This window comes from Phyllostomus discolor, chromosome 8 (assembly GCF_004126475.2).
Source record: "Phyllostomus discolor isolate MPI-MPIP mPhyDis1 chromosome 8, mPhyDis1.pri.v3, whole genome shotgun sequence".
Classification (NCBI taxonomy): domain Eukaryota; kingdom Metazoa; phylum Chordata; class Mammalia; order Chiroptera; family Phyllostomidae; genus Phyllostomus; species Phyllostomus discolor.
Window position 1 is genome coordinate 27,633,953 of NC_040910.2, and position 23,033 is coordinate 27,656,985.

The window sequence follows — 23,033 nt, forward strand, 5'->3', positions numbered from 1 at the left end:
CAAATGTATTATTTATAGATATCTTCCATAAATTAAAAATTACTTTCCAAGGATATTTACTGATGACCTTAATTCTTCCTTCAACTTTAAGCCTTCCTTCAATTACAAACAAATAACAAAAATGCTTTAATGGAAACTTTAATGATATATTCTCAACTATGTAATCAAAGAGAGGAAGTTTCTGTTGCTTTTTTTTCCAGTTTCCACAAATACAATTAATATAACCCTGATTCATAGCTGAGGAACATTGAATACTTTTAAAAAGTAGCATGATAGAATATGGCAGGATTTTTGACCTAGGAAACTTTCCTAAAAATTAATCATTTGATTTGATTATTCTACTGAAATGGAAGCAAATGTGTCCACCTCTATCATTACCCAAATTCAAGCTGCCATCAGTTCTCAACAGTTAGGATCCAAATATATATCTTTGCCCATGACTTCTCCTCTAACCTCCAGACCAGTATAACTGTTTGAAATCATCATTTTTAATGATTTCATGTTATCTTAAACTCAACATGTCAAAAATGAACCTAACATGTTACCTGAAATTTGTTCCTGTGCTTGGCCTGTAAGAGTTCATGAATGGGGACACACTTAAGGTAAGTTTGGGAAGTTTATTATAATCTCATGTCTTTCATCCTTCCCTCCAATTTGTTCCCTGCTCAGTATTCCCTCTTCAGTGAATTGACCTGTGAAAGGCCAAAACCGGGAATCATTCTCGGCTCTTGCCCAGTTCCTCACCGTCTTCATCTCTCATCCCCAATCTGCACACCAAGAAGGGTGACCTCTCCACAATGTGACTGTGTCAGGTCACCAGATCTTCAGGAATCACCCAATACTCCCAGCATAAAGAGTCCTGTTGCTAAAGTGGCTCCCAGGATTGTGCATGGACTGGCCCTCCCTGGGTCGTCAGCCTCATTTCACACCACACCCCTTATCACAGTCTGCACACGAACCTCCCTGGCCTTCTTTCTCTTAAAACAAGCTACGTCATCTTCTCATACAGAATGTTTGTATATGCCTGTCTAGTCGGCTCAGGCTGTCACAATAAAACATCATGGACAACAGGAATTTACTTTTTCACAGTTCTGGAGGCTAACAAGGTCAAGGTCAAGGTGCCAGCATGGTTTGTTTCCAGTGCGAAACTTCCTCATGGCTTGTAGGCCACTTCCATCTTGCCATGTGCTCATATTCTCTTTGAGTGCACATGGTAGAGAGAGAAGAGAGTCTCTTGTGACTCTTTTTTATAACGGCATGAAATTCATCATGAAGGCCCCAACCTTGTGACCTCAGCTAAGCAAATTATCTCCCAAAAGCCCCTTCTCCAAATACCATCACTTGGGAGAGGGTGTAGGGGTTCAACACATGAACTTTGGGGAGACACAATTCAGCCCATAATGTCTTAGCCTTGAGCACATTATGTACCCCTTTCTTATAGATAGACCCTAATGGGCTTTTCCCAGACAGCCTTCTATGATTCCTAAGAATACATTTAGTCTCTTACGACACAAATTATCATATTCTTTTCATAACAGATATTACAAATGAAATTTAACATTTATTTATGTGGTTACCTGAATAAGGTCCCCATTTCCCATACTCTGTTGTTACTTCTTTAAATAAAAATAACTTTCCTGCCCATCCCTATATTTTTAATATTCAAAACAGTACCTGATATGTAGCACATATACAATAAATAGATAGCCAATGAAATGATGAGTGGGGAAATTAGTTCCCAGGAGATTGATGATTGTTGGGAACCGCCCTGACTGTTATCAGAAGCTGAAATCCCCGCCTAGGCTAAGGCTAAGGGAACGCCCTTGGAACCGTAAGCCAGCAAGGAGACAAAAGCTTATCTTCCTGGCAGGAATGCTGCTTCTGCTGCTTTATTCATAACTGAACCCCAAAAAGCTTGGTCGGTTAGCCAAAGATGGGTAAGATTCCCCAAGGGGAGAACAACCTAAGACAGGCACAATCACTTTGGGAGGCCCGCAAAAGAAGGACTTGGGGGGCTGCAGCAAAAGGGGGTGATGGACCCTCGCTCCTTGGCTTTGACATAACCTGAGTTCTCATCGTCTGGGAGAAAATCTCCTTATCTCTTCGTTGCCTTAGTTCCCGTGCTCCACCTAAGCCTGAAACAATGACAGGGTGGTGCAGCTCTGTGCTAAAAGGGCGGATTCCCTGGGTGATCAGGCCTAAGAAAGAATATGTAAATTACTGTGAAACCTTCTTTGTTTAGAATGCTCTCAGTTGAATGAGAGGGATCCAAGGAGGAAGTTAGTTTGTTCCTCAAAGTCTTACAGCTCTTTGACCCGGACTCAATAGACCGGCAGAGTTCCTTGTTTTCTATAGTTCCTTACTTCCCCCTAATGAGTACTGTATTTTACCTGAGTTATTATGCAAACTGAGCCCAATAAAAGCAGGTGTGGATGGTAAATCGGCGTGCTCCCCACTAGGGGGGTGGCCATTTCGTCCCTACTTCCCCACCGAAACTAGTTTGTCTTTGTGCATGTTTTTTTTTTTTTTTCTCGCGTGTTTTTCGACGAGCCTTCCGCAGCATTCGATGATCACTGCTGGCCGGTGACCCACACATCAGATGATTGCCAGAGGGGAGGGGGTTTGATGGACTGGATGGAAAAGGTGAAGGGATTAAGAAGTGCAAGTTGCTAGTAACAAAACAGTCACAGGGATGTAAAGTACACATAGGAAATACAGTCAGTAATACTGTAATAACTATGTATGCTGTCAGGTGGGTAGTAGAAATATTAGGGGGAACACTTCGTAAAGCATATGATATCTAACCACTATGCTATACACCTAAAATTAAAACAAAATAATATTGAATGTAAACAATAATTGAAAAATAAAATTGAAAAAAAAGAATATTCTTTTCCAAATTTTGTTTCACCACTTCCTAGCTCCATGACCTTGGACAGTTTACTTAACTTCTCCAAGTCCCAGATTTCTCATCTTTACTATAAGAAGAGCAACAACTCCTTCTTGCAGTGCATCAGAGATATCCTGCTCAGTCGTGGCTCTTGGTAAGTGTGCGTCAGTGCAACTTCCTTTCAGAGGTGGAATGAAGAAAGGTTGTACCAGATATTTTAAATGCACCTATAAATGTTCAAAGAAGAAGATCCTCCCCTTGATCACACTTTTGTCGGTTCCTCTGAGCCTTCTGCTCAGTTGAACCCTAACTTAGTATCCTGTCTCCACAGTCCTTGTAGAGTCCAGTTTTCACACAAATTCTTCTTTCAGTTTAGCCAGAACCCTTCTTCCTGGATATCTGACCACCCTTAATACTTAATCAAATTCCTCATCTCCCTTCACAGATACCCGATCACCCAGGTCTGCCTTCAGCAAGAATTCTGTCAGGTCCCCTTAGCCAGGATCCCCTTCACCTTGACGTTTCCTCTTGGTAATTTTCCAGCCACTGACACCACCCTGTTCCTTGGCTTGTAAATTCTCACTTTTCCTTATTCAGAATATAAGCCCTATCACTCTCCCCTACTGTAAAACCCTCATTTCAGTAGTTCTTCTTAAATAAAGTCTTCCCTACTATCTTTACTAAGTGCCCTGGGAAATTTGTCTTTAATGCGAATGTTCAAAACAAGGTAAGTTTATTGTATTTATTGTTATCCAAACCCAAATAGAACTTTATATCAGTGAGAATAGAAGATTGCTTTAAGAGAAAAAAGCAGAGAGATCATAAAATCTAGTAAAAATCAAGAGGTTAGGGATTCTAGTAAGATTGAGAGCCACAGATAAAAAGGTTTACCCTTGTTGGGGATAAATTACTGGGAGACAACCTTGTCATATATGAAAATAGAGCAGTAGCCAGGCCTCAATTCCCATGACTCTGCAGCCACTCTGAGTTCAACTCAATGCCCTTTAGGCCCTATGGGAAAAAATTCTAAATACTTATCAGGAGAGGAGTGGCTACTGCTCTCTCCCCACATCACAGGCATAATTACCAGAGGATCAGAATGAAAGACATCAAAGCTGTTTCATGCCACTTGGACCTACACTTGAATGCTGGCTGGTTCGGGGGGTTGAGTTGTGATTGTAAAAACAATCCTACTCTGTTTCTAAAGCACAATTATTTTTTAAAAGGAGGAAGATAATTAAGTCAATACATCAAGATGTAAAATGTGTTCCTACCATCTCAGCAAAGAATCGATAAAAAATGTAGCCAAATACAATTACAAATACAATTGTTTTTTAAAAGAAAGTATGGAGGCCTTTATGCTGAAAAATACCTCAAAGAGTTAGCTTCATGGTCACTACAATTTTAATTATATATCACATACATGCCCTGGCTGGTGTAGCTCAGTGGATTGAGCTCAGGCTGGGAACCAAAGTGTCCCAGGTTCGATTCTCAGCCAGGGCACATGCCTGGGGTGCAGGCCATAACCCCCAGCAACCGCACATTGATGTTTCTCTCTCTCTCTCTCTCTCTCTCTCTCTCTCTTTCCCTCCCTTCCCTCTCTAAAAATAAGTAAATAAAATATTTTTAAAAAATTATATATCACATACATTTCAGATTAATAATATGCAGTGTATGTCAATCAAGAATCTAGTATTTAGGGATCAGAAATATACAGTCAAAAACACATCAGACATAGCCTCTATGATAGCAATTTCTAGTACCTCTGTGGCCTGAGTTAATATCTGATCTTCCAGGGAGTGTCTCTCTCTGTTTTCTTTTTGCATATCTGACATTCTCACATTTGTTTGTAATTATTTCTTTATTTGTCTGTCTCCCAACTAGGCTGGGAGTTGTTTGCATTTAAGAAGCTGGTCTTATTTTGGTAACCTCAAGGCACAGCACCTGAATATAATAGAAGCCCAGATGATATACTACATTGAAAACTGAGAAAGCTTCACATATATTAAATATTCACTGTATCTATATTTATAATTATAAAACATTAAATTTAATTTAACAGAAGTTGATAAACATGTTCCAGTTTCTGAACTTGTTACTACGGAACATTAAAAAAAACAGATATAGAAGAATACATACCTTTTTCCTTTTGTCCAAGCCACTGAGCCATAAATTGCATCTTTAGAGATATACTTTCTATGTACCATGCTCTGTTCTGAACACACTATATGTATTTGTCTTGGTCAGTTTCAGTACTATAACAAGTACCAAAGACTGTGTGGCTTATATACAACAGATTTTTTCCCCCTCACAGGTATGGAGCCAGCACGGCCGAACTCTGGTGAGAGCCTTCATTCGGGTTGTGGATTGTTGCCTTTCTTTCTTTATTTCTTTTTAGAGAGAGGGGAAGTGAAGGAGAAAGGAGAAAGAGAGGGAGAGAAGCATCAATGTGTAGTTGCCTCTCAAGCACCTCCTGCTGGGGACCTGGCCCTCAACTCAGGCATGTGCCCTGACTGGGAATCAAACTGGCAACCCTTTGGTTCACAAGCCCGTGTTCAATCCACTGAGCTGCACCAGCCAGGGCATTTGACTTCTTTTGACATCCTCACATAGCAGAGAGCAGAAAGAAAAAGTAAGCTTTCTCTTGACCCTTGTAAGGGCACTAATCCCATTCATGAAGGACTCCACCTTCATGATCTCGGCTAATCCTGATCACCTCCCGATTTAGTTATAAATCATAGTTTAACATGGAATATTTCTCTATCGATGAACCTTTCTTACTAGCTTCCCTTTCAGAAAGTAACTTTCTCTTGAAGATCTTAGAACCCCACACCACAGTCTTCAATATATCAGTTAATCTGACCAGTTAATATTCAATTCTTGCTAACTTTTGATGGTCATGTACAATTTCCTAATCTTTGACCATGTTTCTTATGAATAAAAGACAAACATAAGTGATACATGTAACTAAATATCAATTAATCTATAAAAAAAGAAGAGGAACACAGCTTTAAATTATACTTACATTTAGAGCTCTTTTTCCCAAGGAAAAGTTAATGAAATAATATGCTACAGACAAATGCTAACAAAGCTTTGCTATCTGATGCCACAGATTATAAAATTAAAATATATATGGCTTGACATGTGGGATACATTTTCTTTGCTTAATTAACTGCGATCAATCTTACAAGCTGTTTTGTGAACAATTTAAAAATAATAAATGAATGTATGTCTAAAACTTGCACTTTAAGATCATCTGGCCCTTATATACCTAATATTTTATATCTTTGAGAAGATACATTACCTCTGAGTTTTAAGTTCCACATCAATAAGGTTGAAATGTTTGCTGTATTTTGAGGACTAAATTTCTATGGTTTGAAGCTTACTTAGCACTGCATCTGTCACAGAAATGCTCAATAACTGTTCAATTATTTTTCTGGATTGTAATTTGTTGTTATTAACCTTTTAGTCCCATAGCATGCATGTCTACCTACATATATAAATACACTTATAAACACCCAAAACACTAAACTCCCACACCAAAAATGTGAGTAGACTCTCACATAAATCACCAAGAACATATGTAATATTTAATTCAGCACATAACTAAAACTATGAGAAACATCCCCCATCTACCCCCTACTCACAAGGCGGTGGTCAAGAGCATGCCTGCCAGCATAATTAACCATCTACGTCACCATCCATTAGGATCAACACACCACCCTATACCTATTGGCAACACAGGCGACACAGAAAAGTTAGCTAGTGGCAAAGACACGTCGCTCTCTATCACTACTAAGAAAGAAATAGAACCTCTCTCCAAATGTACAGTTTACACTCCCAGTATAAATTTAACAACATGCTCCTTTTGATTATAAAGTTGTGCGCTCTGATAATTTAAAATCAGATAGAGTGATTTTGCATCATGAGCAGTAGATTATCTTAAAAAGCCAAGAGAAAAATTTTCAAATAGAAATATATTCCCTCTGGTACTTGGCCTCTCCTGACAGCTAAATGGAGCTAAATAAAACTTGTAACATGTGAAAAGTGAAAAGTACATTATCACCATTTCAAGTTTAAGAACTTAAGCTGTTTTTATAGGAAGGCAAACCAACACTATAGGATGGAATCAGCTGTCATCTTTGGCAAGAGATGTTAGTCAGAAAAACGTTAGTTGAATTAAATACTGTCTACCCATCTAAAGTACACAATAAAATACATTGCAGATTCCTTTATATTTTAAATAAAGTTTCATGGACTCAATGTCAGCCATTAAAGCAGGCTTTTATTTCTGTCTCTCAGGTACTGAATTTTTCCACTGTGCGCCAACACATTCCTTCCAAGCTATGTGTCACACAATCCAAAGCACTATTGACACGAATTGCGAACCACATCTATCCACGACATTTTAGCAGAGGTCCCACATCATGATTTACTGCCTTGTTCACATAGAAAGCCCAGCAAGCCTCAACCCTGGATTGAATTTATCTTCTGATGGTTCTGTTAGTGCATCCCAGCTATCCTGCAAGGCTAGAGAAAGTCACCCAGGAGTGGATACAGATGCCCCTGCAGAGCTGTGGTGAGGCCTCATCTGAGCCCCGTCTGAGGCCTTGGTGCAACCCAGCCAGCCCCTTTATGTCTTAGTCAGTGTGCATTCCCATTGCCCTCAGCAGGTTACTCCCAATGCTGACCTCAATGTCAGATCTACTCCCCCATCCTCTCCATTCTCGCTATGGTTTCATTTTCTATATCATTTCATTTTCACTTCAGGTTATTTTTGTGATCACAGAAGGAGAAAGTTTGAAAGGACTTCTCCCTTAACTGTCTTGCTATATTGTCTGCATAAATTTCCACCCAAGTTAAATCTATCTACCCTTCCTCTCCCTATCCTTAAGGACTTCACTCCATTCTATATCTCTCCCTCCATATCTCAGAAGTGCTCTTATCTTTCTTTCATAGTGTAAATATGATAAAAGTTTCTCAATTCAAAACAAAAAAATTAATCTCTTTCTTGATCCAACATCTCTGTGTGGCTCTTGCTCAATCATTGGTTGCATGACACAGTTCTCTGTACTTATGCAACCCTTTCCCATCCAGCCATTGTTTAATCCGTTGTGGCAAAGCTGAAGACTTCAACATTACAACTCTGCATTAATTTGATGAATGTTTTAGATATTCGTACTTGTCAATTAAGTGTTTCAGAAATTAACCCCTGGCAGTGTGCATGAAAATGAATCTTTTGAGCTCAACTCATTACCAGTTCTGAAAAAATGAGCAATTCAGAGCCCATGTGCTATTGCCTAATTAAGTATGACCTAGGGGACAGAAACATCTACAAATAAACACACAACCATAATGCAAGTGTGTATGTACATACTCAAGATTGTAAGTATTTGGTATTTATGTGTGCACAAACAAATAAGACAAATCACAGATTATTTTGGGGCATTGGCAATTTGAAAGACCTTACATGTCATGATGCAAAGAAAACTTCGATTAATATTTAAATAAAATTAATTTGAAATTAGTTTTCCTTTAATTCTAGTCAAAGAAAGTGAAAGAAAATTGAAGTATTAGATTAAGAAGACTTGAATGAAACTTTCTAGTTTACGGTTTACTAACTTTATAACATTGGGAGAACTGGTTAGCAACCATAATCCTCCTTGATATTCTCATCTATTAATTGGAAATTTGCTTCACAGAGTTAAGAGAGCAATGCTATACAGAGCCTCTATTCAAAACAACTACCATTTTAAACAAAAGTATTCTTTCAGTGACATTACAGTCAGGGTTTTGTGGAAGACTTGTGTTGAACCCTAGACCAGACCATACTTGAGAAAGCCACTTGACCAGTTTGCGCATGAATATACTTCTCCTCACCAAAGCAAGATTTCCATGCCCATGAGCCCTTGTACTCGAGAGTGTGTGCAGATTTCCATGTCCCAGATGCACACTCTGGCGTGAGGGTGTCAGTGGAGGGAGAGGGTTTTCTTGTTTGTTTTTTATGCTGAGGAGGAGTATTTAATTATTGATAATGTTTATAATTGCCAGAACATATTAATAATAAATGTCAGCCCAACTTTTATTGGCTTTATTATTGTTTTTAATTCTGGAATGACAACATGTCCCTAAATAGCCTAGACTCAGCGTGAATGATTTCCTCACCCCCACTGTTGGTTACTCCACTGTATTTATGCACATTTATTTGTTCATTAATAGGCAGTGTTATCAGGAGAGTTAGGATACTTTTCTTGCTTTCTCTTTCCTCACACCATCACACCACTATAGAAAGTTATGTGTCCCAATTAGCCTATATAGCTGGGCAAAGCAGGTGTTTACATCAAGCTAGCAAAACTCCGAAATACACATCTAGTAAACCTTCCAACACTTATCAAAGGAAGTCTGCTGGTTAAGGGTTCTGTTATTTGTTTGTTTGTTTGTTTTGTTTTAAATAAAAGACAAACTAGTACATTCCTGTTATCTTCTTCTCTACTAGTAGACTGCCGCTCCTCTTAATATTATTTTCTTTCCCCATGGTAATTGTGGAAAGTCAATGTGAAAAATGTGTTTCTCATTCCTTTAGAGAACTGTGCTCACCCTCTTACACACTGCCCTCAGTCAGCCCTCTGATCCATGCCAGAGGCACAGGATGCTCATTCCAGACACAACATTTTCTGAGGACCTGCTAGGTCCACTTTTCCTGTTAGAAATCAGGTGTTAAGCCTCAGCTTTCTGTGTGTTTGCACATATGCTCCTCACCCTCCTGCAGAGACACGAAGCCCCTTGATCTCTGTCCCTCCTCAGCAGGGTCACTTTTTATCTGCCCAGCTCCCCCAGGAGGACAGGCCCTGGAGTGGCTGCATTCACTGTGAGTGATAAATTAATTAACAGCCTGGGAGGCTTAAATGGTTTGGAAGGATTAAAAAATCCTCTCACTTGATGACTTTCGCTGAATAGAATATGTTTATCCATTTCACAGGACCTATATTTTTAGATCAATGACCTTTGGGTGTATGATTCATTCTGATTTAATTTTTCCCAGTGGGCGCTGTTTCACATAAGCCTATTTAAAACAGTAAAGCAAGCAATGTTTCAAATGGAATATAATCTATCCTACACCTGTTTCCTTAGACTATTTTTATAAAAGTGAATGGTTTCTATGATAAAATATACTTTTAAAATACAATATTCAAATAAATTATATATATTTCCCTTTCATGTATCATATGAATATTCTCATGTGAAAACCAATGAATTGAATGCAATTTTTCACAAAATGGCCATGCATACAAAAAAAGAGATATTTTTAGTTGAAATGATAGAAATATTTTCTAAGCATAATTTATTTGGGCAAGAATTATTTTGTGGGATTCCCCCAGTTTCTTTTGTCTCTTATGCAATGAGAAATGCACCGAGATGAAAACCATTCTTTTGGGTAAAAACTGTGTAATACAATCTGCTTACGTGATTTTGTCCATTTTAATCACTAGAATCTCAGTTGTAACTGTCAAGTTGTTCCCATTTAGATCTCTATGTCTCTATGTAACAATAAAAAAAAGCAACATATACCTGAAGACCAGATCAAAACTATAAAAGTGATTTCTTCAACATGACTGAACTTATACTCCAGAAAGATAAAGTGTACTATGAATATTTTCATACAATACATAATGAATATATTTCTTATTTGTTCTCACTCAATGCCCTATTACATTTACTTATAAGAAACAATTTTTTCTCATCATATCCTCTTGGTACTTGAAAGATTCATTTATTCTTCCCACCTAGACACCAAAGATTTTTAGATCACTTCTGCATTGGGAGACTACATAATGTATCATGCAAACCATGTCACAGCTGACAGTGAAAAAGATGTCTATTATCTACACAAGGATATGGGGTGAAAACCTGGGCTGCCCTGTGCAAATCAGGATATATAGTCACATTGTTTTATATAATGTAAACTCAATTCTTGCCCAATTTCTCTTCCCCCTCTACCAACTCAAACCTGTTTTAGAAAACCTGCAGAAAAGGAGGAGCATAGGAGGCTCTTGTATCCCCCACCTTTTCTTTACCTCCTTTTCCACTTATGTGCTATGGCTTTGGTATATCATAAGGTGGGATATAGAAGTAGGACAGGAAAGGCAAGGGGAAAAATGTCTTACCTAATTGACAGAGTTGTGATATGATGTTGGTATGCTTTAGGCAAAGGCTAAATCCAAAGCAGACTTTTTGATTCCGTACTAGAGACTTAAGACTATGGTTCTGAGGGGGCAGGCCATGCCTCTCATTCATCAGGACGTTTATTATGACTGTCCCCACTCAGCACTTGACCTGCAGGTGGCTATTCTCTTTGTGGGACCCATCATACTTCCAGACAGTCCTCTTGGGTAGGGTCTCTTCCAAAACAACTGCTGGCCATATCTCTTCTATGAAGTCCATAACTAGTCCATGGCAAAGACCTGTTTTTGCTCCGCTATGGAGAGAAGTTAGCTTGCTTACCAGGAAACACTCTCTTGGTCTTCTTGCTCCAGAGAGCCTCTGAGCTCAGATTTCTCCTAGCAAGGACAGCCCCAGCCTGGCTCTCCCCAGCCTTAGGGGACACATGCCAAACTCTCTAAGGAATGTTCTGGAAGCTTCCCTCTGTCACTTGGCAGAAGTCAGAGTGAGGCACTCCACTACCCTCCTCTATCAGGAGTGAGGCTGTTGAGGCAATGGAGGTCCACAGTATATCTGCAAGTCTCTGCAAAATAACCAACCCTTACTGACCTCACTGGCTTCCTTAGCTCTCTTACAGAGGCTGGAGCTGAGTGATTGGCTGATGCTGGCAGGTTTGGTTTCATTATCACATAATCTGCCTTGTGGAAGTGACCCAGCACTTTGCTTTGGGTTGTGGAAGTTCTTGCCATGGAGTAGTTACTTGTCCCTGGCTTTTAGGGCCACCCAGTCTGTGATATTTTGTCACAGCAACCTGAGCAAACCTAGTATTATTGTATCTTATGACCAGTGCCCCAGGGATACTTCAGAGACCTGTGGAAAATACTCAAACACAAGAAGAAACTTATTGAACATATGTGAAAATGACATGTAAATTAACGTGTGTGTGGCATCTACTTCAGGAACTGTCATAACTGCCATACAGTAGGTGCTCAGCACATGATAGTTTAAACCCCAAAATGTAATGTGACTAAGAGACTTGATGTAACTTTCATGTAGCTTGCTAGGTTCCAGATGGCTCCAGTCTCATGCCCATTGACTGTGGGCCCTGCCTCCTGCTTGGGCGCTCCCCCTGTGGAGTTCACAGAGTTGCTTTGTATCATTCAAAGGGCAGCTTCTAGGCAATTTCTCTTTATGCGAGTATTTCTGTGGAAATTATATTCTGAAAATCTGGTTGTGTGGTATTATAAAATTCTTTGTTTTATATCTGTGTTTTCTGATAACAGTGTTTTATCAGCAATAATGGTTTGGAATGTTTTGGAGTCAGAGGGAGGGTCCCTTGAGAAGTTCATGAAAGCTATAAGCCTTTTAAATAAAAAATGCACATTCACACATAATATTTTAGTTATCATTTCAAATGATCCCACATTCCCTGAAGCCTACTGTTGGGGGATCTATGTTATAAACTCCCTAGGTCCCTAGGGACAGGGTTTTTGCATTGTGATGCAATATGAGGATGGAGGTGTTTAGGACTATTCCACAATTTTATGGAGGAATGAGAAATGTTTTGCTTGGAATCCAACCTGAAAACTGATTCTTCCCTAGAAAAAAAGCATGTGTTTTCCATGAAAACTTTTCTTCTTTTTAAAACACTGCCAGATGATACTTCTTTTCCCCTTCTTCTTGGCTACTGCCACTACTATGATTTTAAGAAGAACTAGAAGCTTCATAGAGGCCTTGGTGTTTATGTGCTTCTTATCTAATTCGGACGCTGTACCAAGATTTTAGCATACATAAAACAAGGGATTTCCTGTCAGAAGCCTACTGTTTTCTTCAAAATCATTGATGTATACAATCAAGCAGAGTCCTTTGCCCCTTCCTGAACAGTAAGAGCTGCAAACACCAACGTATAAGCTTCAAAGCAGCACATTTGACCTACACAGTTTCATTAAGGAGGACTGACAGCCACAAGGAAGAGGTGACGGGGCAGGAGGTGGGGGAGGGGGCAAATAAAGACACCAGGGTTCCAGAGGCAACAGGGCACCACAGGGCAAAGACCATCTTCCATGAATCATACTCACACATCTCTCTGCTTTAGTAATGATTATACATATATGCTGTCCCTTACTTTTGGGACCTCTTTGAGGCTGATAGAATAGCTTTCAAATAGTAAACAAAAATATTAGAGAACACCAAATTTTCCTCAGAGCACTTAAAGTTTTTCTCACGTCCAAGATCTTTAATGCGCGTGTTGTCTTGCTTTTCTGAAGACAATAGTTTTAGTAAGGAAATTCTATCCTCTCATAATTGTGCTCCAGCAGTGTATCCTCTAGCAACTGTCGAGAATTTTCTTTTAGTTAAAGTTAAAAAATGTACTTCTATTCTCTGGCTTTTTGTTTCTCCTGCCCAACTTTTATGGTAGATGGTAGGGAGAATGGTGCTAGGGCCAGAATGTACAAAATGGTGAAATAAATCCACCACATTCAGTCCTCTTCACACTGTTGCAAGCTTCTCCTCCAAACCAAGCCTTGACACGGAGTACAAATCCCAGGTACATGAACCTAGGAACCACCGAAGTCGTCTGGGAAGCTAACCATAGTGGCCTCTGGATTTTGCTGAAGTGTAATCCCCTCAAAGGCGAAACCGTTATTTATTTCTTTTTTATCTACATTGGATCTTAAGTGCCTAAAAAATGCATTTGTCTCAAAATAAGTGATCAATACATAATCAAATGAATAAATAAACAAGGATGAAAATTGTATGTTATTTTTTTAAATTTTATTTTAATCATTGTTCAAGTACAGTTTTCTCCCCCCTACTCCCATTCCAGCCCACCCACCCAACCCTCCCCCCTTCTCCCCCATTACCCCCACATCTAGTTTTTGTCCATGTGTCCTTTAAATTTGTTCCTGTAAACCCTACCCATTCCCCCCTGAAATTCCCTCTTCTCTCCCCTCTGGTCACTGTCAGACTATTCCCTATTTCAGTGTCTTTGGTTATATTTTGCTAGTTTTTTTTTTGTTTTGTTGTTTAGATTCTTGTTAAAGGTGATATCATGTGATATTTTGTCTTTCACTGCCTGGCTTGTTTCGCTTAGCATAATGCTTTCCAGCTCTATCCATGCTGTTGCAAAGGGTATGAGCTCCTTCTTTCTTTTTGCTGCATAGAATTCCATTGTATAAATGTACCATAGTTCTTTGATCCATTCATTTACTGATGGGAAAGAACCTATGCATCCCAATGTTCATAGCAGCACAATTCACAATAGCTAGGTGCTGGAAGCAACCTAGATGCCCATCAGAAAATTGTATGTTATTTTAACGTTACTGTTGCCTTCAAGTTTATTAAAGTGTTTGAGAATTTCGAGGACCCAAGAGAAGACTGTTCCTGAATGAAGGAACATAGCCTTGGAAACAACAGTCCGGCAGAGCAGCTTCGTCATTTTCTGGTTCTTGCACAAATCACGTGCCTTCATTAATATTGAATATAGACACATGTAATTATGGGCAATACATTGAGGTGTTTAGGTAACAAACCATGGAAGGAAGCTATACTCAAGCTAGGCTTTTCTATGTATCATTTTTGTCCCAGATAATAAAACAAATGTGTTCATCAAGGTCCTCATGACTTTAGAATTCTGTTGTTAAAAGACAAAAAGAAAGACATTAATAATTTGTACCCAAAGCCTCCACATAATTCTCTCTGTAGTGATAATTCTGTGGGGAACACTACCTTATAAAAAGTCTTATTTGCCATCTGAGTAACTGCTCCTTCTAACATGGGGTCCAGAGACAGTAACTTTACATTGAACTCCACTTCGGGGAAAAAGTGCTAACGGCTCCATGTCAGCATGTGAGGGATCCATCAAACAGAGACAGCAGAGCTCGGAAGAGAGAATTCTTGCAGAGAACAGAATGAGCCTGTTGATCACTAAAAATAACCAAGGATAGTTATCAAAAAAAAATAAATTTTGGCCATATAAGTAATATAAATATCTTGGAGAACATGTGTTGGTTTTTATCCTAGGATAATATTGAGTTTCTATGGGTATTTCTGTGCTGGCAAGGGAGTGTAGAAGAAGTGCCAGTTATTTTTATATAGTTAGGCCCACAATAGCACTAAGTGATTTATCAGATGCAGTATAAGACCATTTGACTACCTGAAGGTTCCAGCATTTTTTTTTCAACTTTTCAACTAAGTTTGGAGAACATATGGTAAAATCCTGCCAATTTTCCAGCATACACACCATGTAACCCACCACCACTGTACACACATGCAGGCACACCAGATGCTGGAAATTTTATTTTATGTTTTAATTTTTTTAAATAGTTTTTTACTTATTTTTAAATATTTTATTTTTTTGAGAGGGAAGGAAGGGAGAAAGAGAGAGCAAGAGAAACATCAATGTGCGGTTCCTGGGGGTCATGGTCTGCAAACCAGGCATGTGCCCTGGCTGGGAATCGAACCTGCAACATTTTGGTTCGCAGCCCGTGCTCAATCCACTGAGCCACGCCAGCCAGGGCTTATGTTTTAATTTTTTAATTAATTTTTAGAGAGAGAGGAAGGGAGGAAGAAAAAGAGGGGCATTAACATCAATGTGAGAGAGAAACACTGATGCACTGCACCCTGACCGGGGACCAGACACGCAACCCAGGCACTGGCCTGACCAGGGATCCAACCAGCGATCTTTTGCTTTGTGTGATGATGTTCAACCAACTGAGCCACACAGGTCAGGAAAGAAGCTGGAAATTATAATTTCCAAAGTCAGTCTGTCTTCTGCATTAAACTATTGAATAGTCAACACTTAGAAAAGCAAGAGGTGATTGTCAAAGTCTCGCATCATGGAGTGCGGCTACTCACCTCCCTGCTGGTTACACTCATTCACATGTGTATAGGGTTGCTGCTGTAGCCACGTGAACACTGGGAGATATATTTAGGAGAGCCATTTTTCCATCTGTGGCATTGTATGTATTTTATTTTGTTCACATTTCCTTATTTTATTTACTTTATGATCAATTACATTCCTCTAGGCTAGCATTCCAATATATAACCACAAGACAGCAAAAATGAAAATGATTCATATAAAAAGGAATCTTGGACAGGAGTGATTTTCTCTTTTTAATTAAGTGAGTTTATTCTTCAACACATTAAATATTCTCAGTGATAAAAAATGCATGACTTTGAAAGAGTAATTTGCTTGCTTTCTGTGAAAAGCATCTGAAGAGAAAGTAAATTCTGGTCTCGACCGTGATATAGATAAAAACAAAGAACAACATGGAAAAGCTAAGAAGTGAGCTAAAAGCTGCATGAGTTAACCATGGATGTGAACTCACAATGCGCCTCAGAGCTTGTGGAGTTCACTGGCAGCAGCAAACCCGCACACACACTAAGATGTGCGGACACATGGAGCAACTTCTCACAGTCCACAACCTGGGAGGATTCTGTTTCTGTGTTTGATCAGCAAAGGTCATCCGGCACTTACTCATCATGTGAGTTAACAATAGTTTGGGAATTTAAGCTGAATTACCAGTAATTGTGGATAATTCTACCCACCAGAAATCATGTGAAAAATGAAGTCATTAAACTGAGATGAGGTAAAGGTCAACCACATTGTAATGTCAAAAAGCAAAAATCCAGTTTTAAAACAAAGTTATTTTTGAGATATATGATACACAGGATGAGACAAAGGACCAGGGAGACTGGGTGCTATTGGAGACATACCAATTCGCCGTGTGACTTTAAAGGATGCACATAATACTTCTGGACCTAAGTACTCTTATTCAAACAGCAATGAGTTATTGGGTATCTGCTAAGTCTTTTTCCATCAGTAGCATTTCTGGTAAATATAAGTCCAGTTCTGGCTTTTCTATTGTCTCTCTGGAAGCTAGAAGAGAGACAGGCAAATCCTGTTAGATCCTTTTACCCACCTGAGGTTTAGTTCAAGGAGGAGGGGCTGCTTTTCACAAGAAATCATTTGATGCTTTTGCAAAAAAAAAAAGATGCTTCAGAGAGGCACTAAAATTTTCTTTAATGAAAACAAAATGTTTTCATTATTTCCCCAGTGTTATTTCAAAGACCACTAAAACCCTCTAGTTGGATTAAACAAGCGAAAAGGCAGTAAAAATACAGCCATTACCTGAGAGAACAAATATGCCAAAACAATTTTTAAAAACTAATTTTTGAACTCAGTGCTCTTACATACTCTTAGAAATTTTTGAGGACGCCAAAGACTTTTGTTTATGTAAAATATATACAGTGTTAGAAAGTAAAACTGAGGCAAATTTAAAATACTTATTAACATATTTTAAAATAATAACAAATCTGTTAAATATTAGCATAAACAGCAAATTTTATTAAGAGTTCATTTTTCAAAACCAAAAAAATTGTAGAGAAGGGTGGCACTGTCTTACATTTTTCTTTAGTGTCTGGCTGAATACATTATAGCTGCATTCTCATATACTGCTCTATATTCAATCTATTTTACTGTGTTGTTTGGTTGAAGTAGTTGAGTAAAATTTGCCCTCTCACAGATATAGTTGGAAAAGGGGGGAGGGGGAGTGTTTGAATAGTTATTTCACATAATTGTGGATATTCTTTTTGATACTACAACAAAAGCTAACAAGTTGTATTGTTTAAAGATTAGCTGCAATATGGCATCCGAAGCCACCTCAACAACTTTTGTATTCCAACACATTAACGTCCATTGTCCTTCTTGCACTCCGAATGGTGTTTTCTCATGCTTTGTTTTGTAACACCGTACACTGATCATTTGAAAAATATTGGTTTGCTGCACTATAAAGATCTTCCAAATTAATATACAGTATCAAACACATTCACTCATATTACCATCAGTCTCATCAGGAAAGACTTTCAGTATGGAGAAACTGTCAATCAAGCTCTCAGGGGCTCAGACAAGTCTTAGAAAACTAATTTTGGCTTGAAAGCTAATTTTTGCTTGAATTTTATCATTGATAACAGTACTCTTTTGTTCACTTTATTTGCTTAAAAAATATGTCAAATGCCCAAGTGTGAACAATCATAGTTTACCAGTTATCTTTCAAGTAAAAATATAGTTCTAATAAAAAAAAAGCAGCTAGTTCAGTTCACAACTTAATCACGCGAGAGCTTTTTCTAAACACAACTGTTGTTCTTGGTTCGCAGCGGAGCTCCTTGTGCCAACTTCCCACTTTGTCACACGGAATGTTAAAAAAACTTGCTCTCAAGGATTGAAATTTAATAAAATAAGCAATGTTTGTTGCTTCATCAAGGACATTTGTAAGTGGAACTTTTTTCTTTTATAAAAGCGGCCAATTTGTGGCAGTGAAACATATGGTGAGGACTAGTACAATGTCAGCAGTTTTACCTGTCTACTTTCACGTTGTTGCTGAGGATGAAACAACACAAAAAGTAAATGAACTATAAAAATAGTTTTGACCACATGGATCGCTAGAATGATCTCAGGGACCCGTGGTCCTAAATTTCTGGGGTCAAAGACTGGGAACCCTCCACAAGTATAAGACTCTCAGATAGATGTCATTTGTCAGCTTACCCTGAGTGGAGAGGTCCTGCGTGGACTCCGGGAGCCTTAGCAGAAAGTATGTGACAGATGGAGGTAAAGAGATTGACAAGGAAGAAGATATGATGGAAAAAAGCAGCAGACAGTCTTAAAAGAAAAGCTTGTCATATTTAACCTTTTCCGAGTCTTTCCATAGCCGAGTCTTTCCCCGTGCTATTCTCCAGGCTTTACAGGGGAGTTGGTGTAGGATATTGGACAGGTGAAAATAATCAGGACATGAAAGCCTGGCTTTAAGTCCTGATTTTCTTTGTGGATTTGGGGAAACCATATAATATCCCTGAAATTGTTCACTCTTTCCTCAGTGATATGTAAATAAAATGACTTAACAACCTGAAATGTATCTAAAAGCCATACAATTTATTATGTCTTTGCAACTGGTAAACTCACTTCAGTGAACTTACCTAAGGTTATAGAGCCAAGAAGCTTATATGTACAGGTCCTCTGAGGTGATCTATAAAATGTAAAGGCTTCCAGTCTAGCAATAACTGGCAAACCAAAATAAATACACAGCCATGGTGAGTCCTCTCTGAGATCTTCCCTGGCAGTTATGATTGTATGGATGAACATTGTCCAAGAACAGCATGTGCTGTACTTGGGGCCACACTTGCTTCAAGAACCAAGTTACAGATCCCCAATGACTAGTGACTCCACGAATTTTGGGTTAGTTCTCCCACCCAAATATTTTTCTGAGGTATGTGGCTCCTGGCTGGCTTTGGTTCAATACTCAGCAAAGACATCCAGAACCCTGCCCCTGCACATTTTCTGCGCTGCTACGGGTATCACATTGAGAAGCTCGTTTTTTGGTTCATTCTCTCATAGTCACAGTGTGGCTTCTATGGCAACATCAAAACCAAATTCCAAGACCGGGAGCAAAGCAGCAAACCTGGTGGCAAGAGACGTTCTGCCAGTATGCCTGGCTCTTTTCACAGAACAAAGATGCATGTACAAGTACTCTCCGTTCTCCATAGCCATTAGCAGTCTTCCCCTCACAGCTCCTGAGCAGAACGAGGCCACACTCACCCTTTCCTGCTCAGAAGTAATGTGAAGTCAGGCAAGAAAGATGGAATTGGATCTGCCACAATTATGTTATTTTAAAAAAAGATAAGCCATCATACAAAGAGTGTAATCATACATCAATTTTTAAAACAAACCAAAAATATTGGTATTTTAAAAGTGACTGTAGAAAAAAAACATGCTTTTTAGATAATGATTTCATTTTATGATGCTGATCCTGGCTGGCAGGATCCGTGTGTGTTGTGGTTGCTATGAACAAATACACACGGACAACAGAACTCCTGTGGAGAAAAGGGGACAGTGTGGCCCCTCTCTGAGAGAGAGCGTGAGAGGGCCAGAGAGCTCAGTCCCTGCCTGGACAGGCTTTTATTCCTTCTCTGAGTACATTATACTGGGGATGGTCCTCATTTACTATGCACAGGTTCACTGCAGGTGATTACCTCTCACAGATAACAAAGGAAAGAATGTTGCTAATTACTTCAAAGAGAAGAATGTTACAAATCAGGGGGAAAAGTGGTTGAACTGGTCACACTCCAAACTTGGGAGGTTTAGCACAGACTTTAGGAAGTTACAGTAAGCCGTTGCTGCCTCAATTCAGGGTGAGGGAGTTTTAGCAAAAGCAAGTCTCATAGCAGCCTAGGCACAATGCAGGCCTGATTGTTCACGGGAAAACCTCTCTGCATGTGTGGTCCTGTGTGCCAACTTGCTCCCCGCTGGTTTTCCATGTGAGTGCTGAGCTACATTTCCACGCCATGTGAAATGGTTCCCTACATTTTATAGATGAACATCCAAAGACTTAGATAAATCAGCTAGAAAAGAAAATGATCGGGCATTATAATTACCTGCCAGACACACTGACCATGCATTATTCCCTTACCACACCAATAGCTAGTGAATAGAATATATAATCAAAACATTTTGTTATAGTATGTTATTAGTTTCTTTATATCTGTATATAGAATTCTTAGTAACAGTTTTGCCATTGTTACACTGCTTCTCTCATTTGTTGCTTTTGGTATTTGATGATTTTTTGTTTATTATTTAAAATTTTATATGCTCACCCATTTTTTATAGTTTGAGTATTTTTTCAGGTTGAAATAATAAAACATTAAGGGTTACTTATTTTATCTAGTAAAAATTTTCATCACTAAAAATGGAAACCAGACTGATTTATGAAATTGGATCTCTGACTCTGATGAGAATTTTTAAAGGGGAAGAAATGACATGCAGTTCAAGAAGTGTTTCATATCTCAAGAGTAAATGGAACTTTCAGGATCAATTTGCACTACTTTAAAGCATTAGCTACTTTTTTGGAAAGTTATGCATAAAACATATAATATGTATATATTATTTTATACATATATATATCATATTTTCCATTGACAATTATAGTTTGTAAAGGTTTTATTGTTGCCAAAACAAGATCCCAAGGTATAAAAGTGTTTTTGAATGAATACATTTTAGACATCTACCATATACTATTTAGGTTAGAAGGAGATCATAAAGATTTTAGAATAGCATTTAACATCAGCAAGAGTTCCTTATAGTTCTACAGTGCTTTACAATTAGCAAGGCCACCTTCATTTAATTTGATTCTCAAGAACTTTGATGTATTAAGCATACAATTCTTATTTTAAGAAATCAGCTTTCAGTTTGAAAATCCTTTTCTCTGCTAACAGAGGATTTTTTGTGTTCTAAGTTCCCATGCCATTTGAGATGACTTCATCATATGTATCCTCAATCCTTATGATGTTTGCATACTCATTTAACAAATGTATTAAAGGTAGCACACAATTAAGTTCCATTTCAGAGAGTGTTTTCCCTGGTTCAATAGTATGTGGACCATTAAGTAACCACAATGCTGCTATTGTTCTGGGTATTCACCTGACCTCAATTACTGAAAGAGGGTAGCTAACCCCTCATCTTCCTCTCTGTGTTCTGGTGCCACATTTTTGTGAACCATATCACTAAATTCTGAATTCTAGAATACATAAATCCTATTTAGGAAATTTAATTAGTAGTCTACATCAGACTGCAAGTGAGCATAAGTTTATGTGTGTTCTTTATACAATGGCTAGGTAATTATAGTGCCAGAATGAGATATTCAGTCTTATTCCATATATTTTAAGAAGTTTTTCCATGTTTCAGCAAAATAGAGAAATGGCACAGCTATGAAAACTGTGTACCTGGACCATAAAAAATATTAAATAAATCTGCTTATTGCAGAGACTTATCCAAAATCCATCTTCTCCTCCCCTTCCTGAGCATCCCTGTGGGTAACACGTCCCCGCCTCACTCACATTTAGTCATGTCCTGGGAACGACCTAGTGGGATGTGAATGAAAGTGAAGGGCTGGCCCACAGAATCATGCCCTGTGTGTGCTTCTTTCCCTTCTGACTGCCCAGAAAGTTGAGGACCCTGCCATTACCTTAAAAGCCACCTTGAGGAGGGCGGAGCATTCATCACCCTGGGTCCCTCCATGCCTGTGCGGAGAAGGACTGCTCCAGCAGGCTGCCCCCTCTCCTTCAGTGTTACAGAAGCAAGGGAACACCTGCAGTGTGCTAGAGCTTTCACACACATTTGCATCTTCTTTTAAATTCAGGGTTAAGTCCGGTTTTGTCAGCCTTTGGCTTATTTAGTTTGAGAGGCCATCTGTATGAAAAAGAATACAAATTACATATACACCATTCACAAATGTAAATTTATTTAGAATGAGACTTGAAAATTCCAACGAATTATAAAAGACTTGGAAATTTAAGTCCCTTTCTTATGTGGTCTCTTTTGGTAATTAATAGGATTTCTTACATACACACAAAAATAATACTTTCTAGCTGAAGACAGGATTACCCTCCTCACCTAAAAGACTTTAAAATTCCTGGCAACTTCCATTTCTCCCTGGGGCTTGGGCAAGGGAGGGACCCTGGAGTTTAAGCTTCGTTAGCTTCACCATAAACCTGTATTTGCACCAATTAGCATATCCTCATCTGAAACTACAAGTACCTCTCAGGCCTTGCAGTGAGGCAGAATGAAATCCCCAGGGACTAGAGGATGTTGTGCTTAGTGGATACACCAACTAGTAATCCACTCAAGGTAAAAGAAGAAAATTGTTTCACTGGTTTCAGCTTTCGCTCCTAAAGTAATTTTGTCAAACTTTCTCAAGTTTTTACTAATTGATGTGTCTTCATAATATGATTTACTTAAGGACACTATTTCTTCTCCTGTTATCTATAGGCCCCTTAGCTCTTTCACTGCTTTTGACTCCAGACCGTGAAATGGCAAACTTTTCTTTTAATACAAAAGAATTGATTAATTTCACCTTTTTTCAAACTTCTACTAGAAAACATCATGGGAGGTATATAACATATAACATCTCAACCAGTATCAGGGATCCCCATC

General features: G+C 38.7%; 1 long non-coding RNA gene across 1 annotated transcript; it reads right to left on the minus strand.

Annotated features, from left to right (window-relative positions):
- Window positions 1–425: 425 nt before the first annotated feature.
- Window positions 426–22,243, minus strand: LOC118501956. The gene is made up of 3 exons (XR_004904614.1): window positions 22,104–22,243; window positions 5,030–5,100; window positions 426–692 (listed from the first exon to the last, which is right to left on the minus strand). It is a non-coding gene; the product is annotated as an uncharacterized LOC118501956 (long non-coding RNA).
- Between the last annotated feature and the right edge of the window lie 790 nt (window positions 22,244–23,033).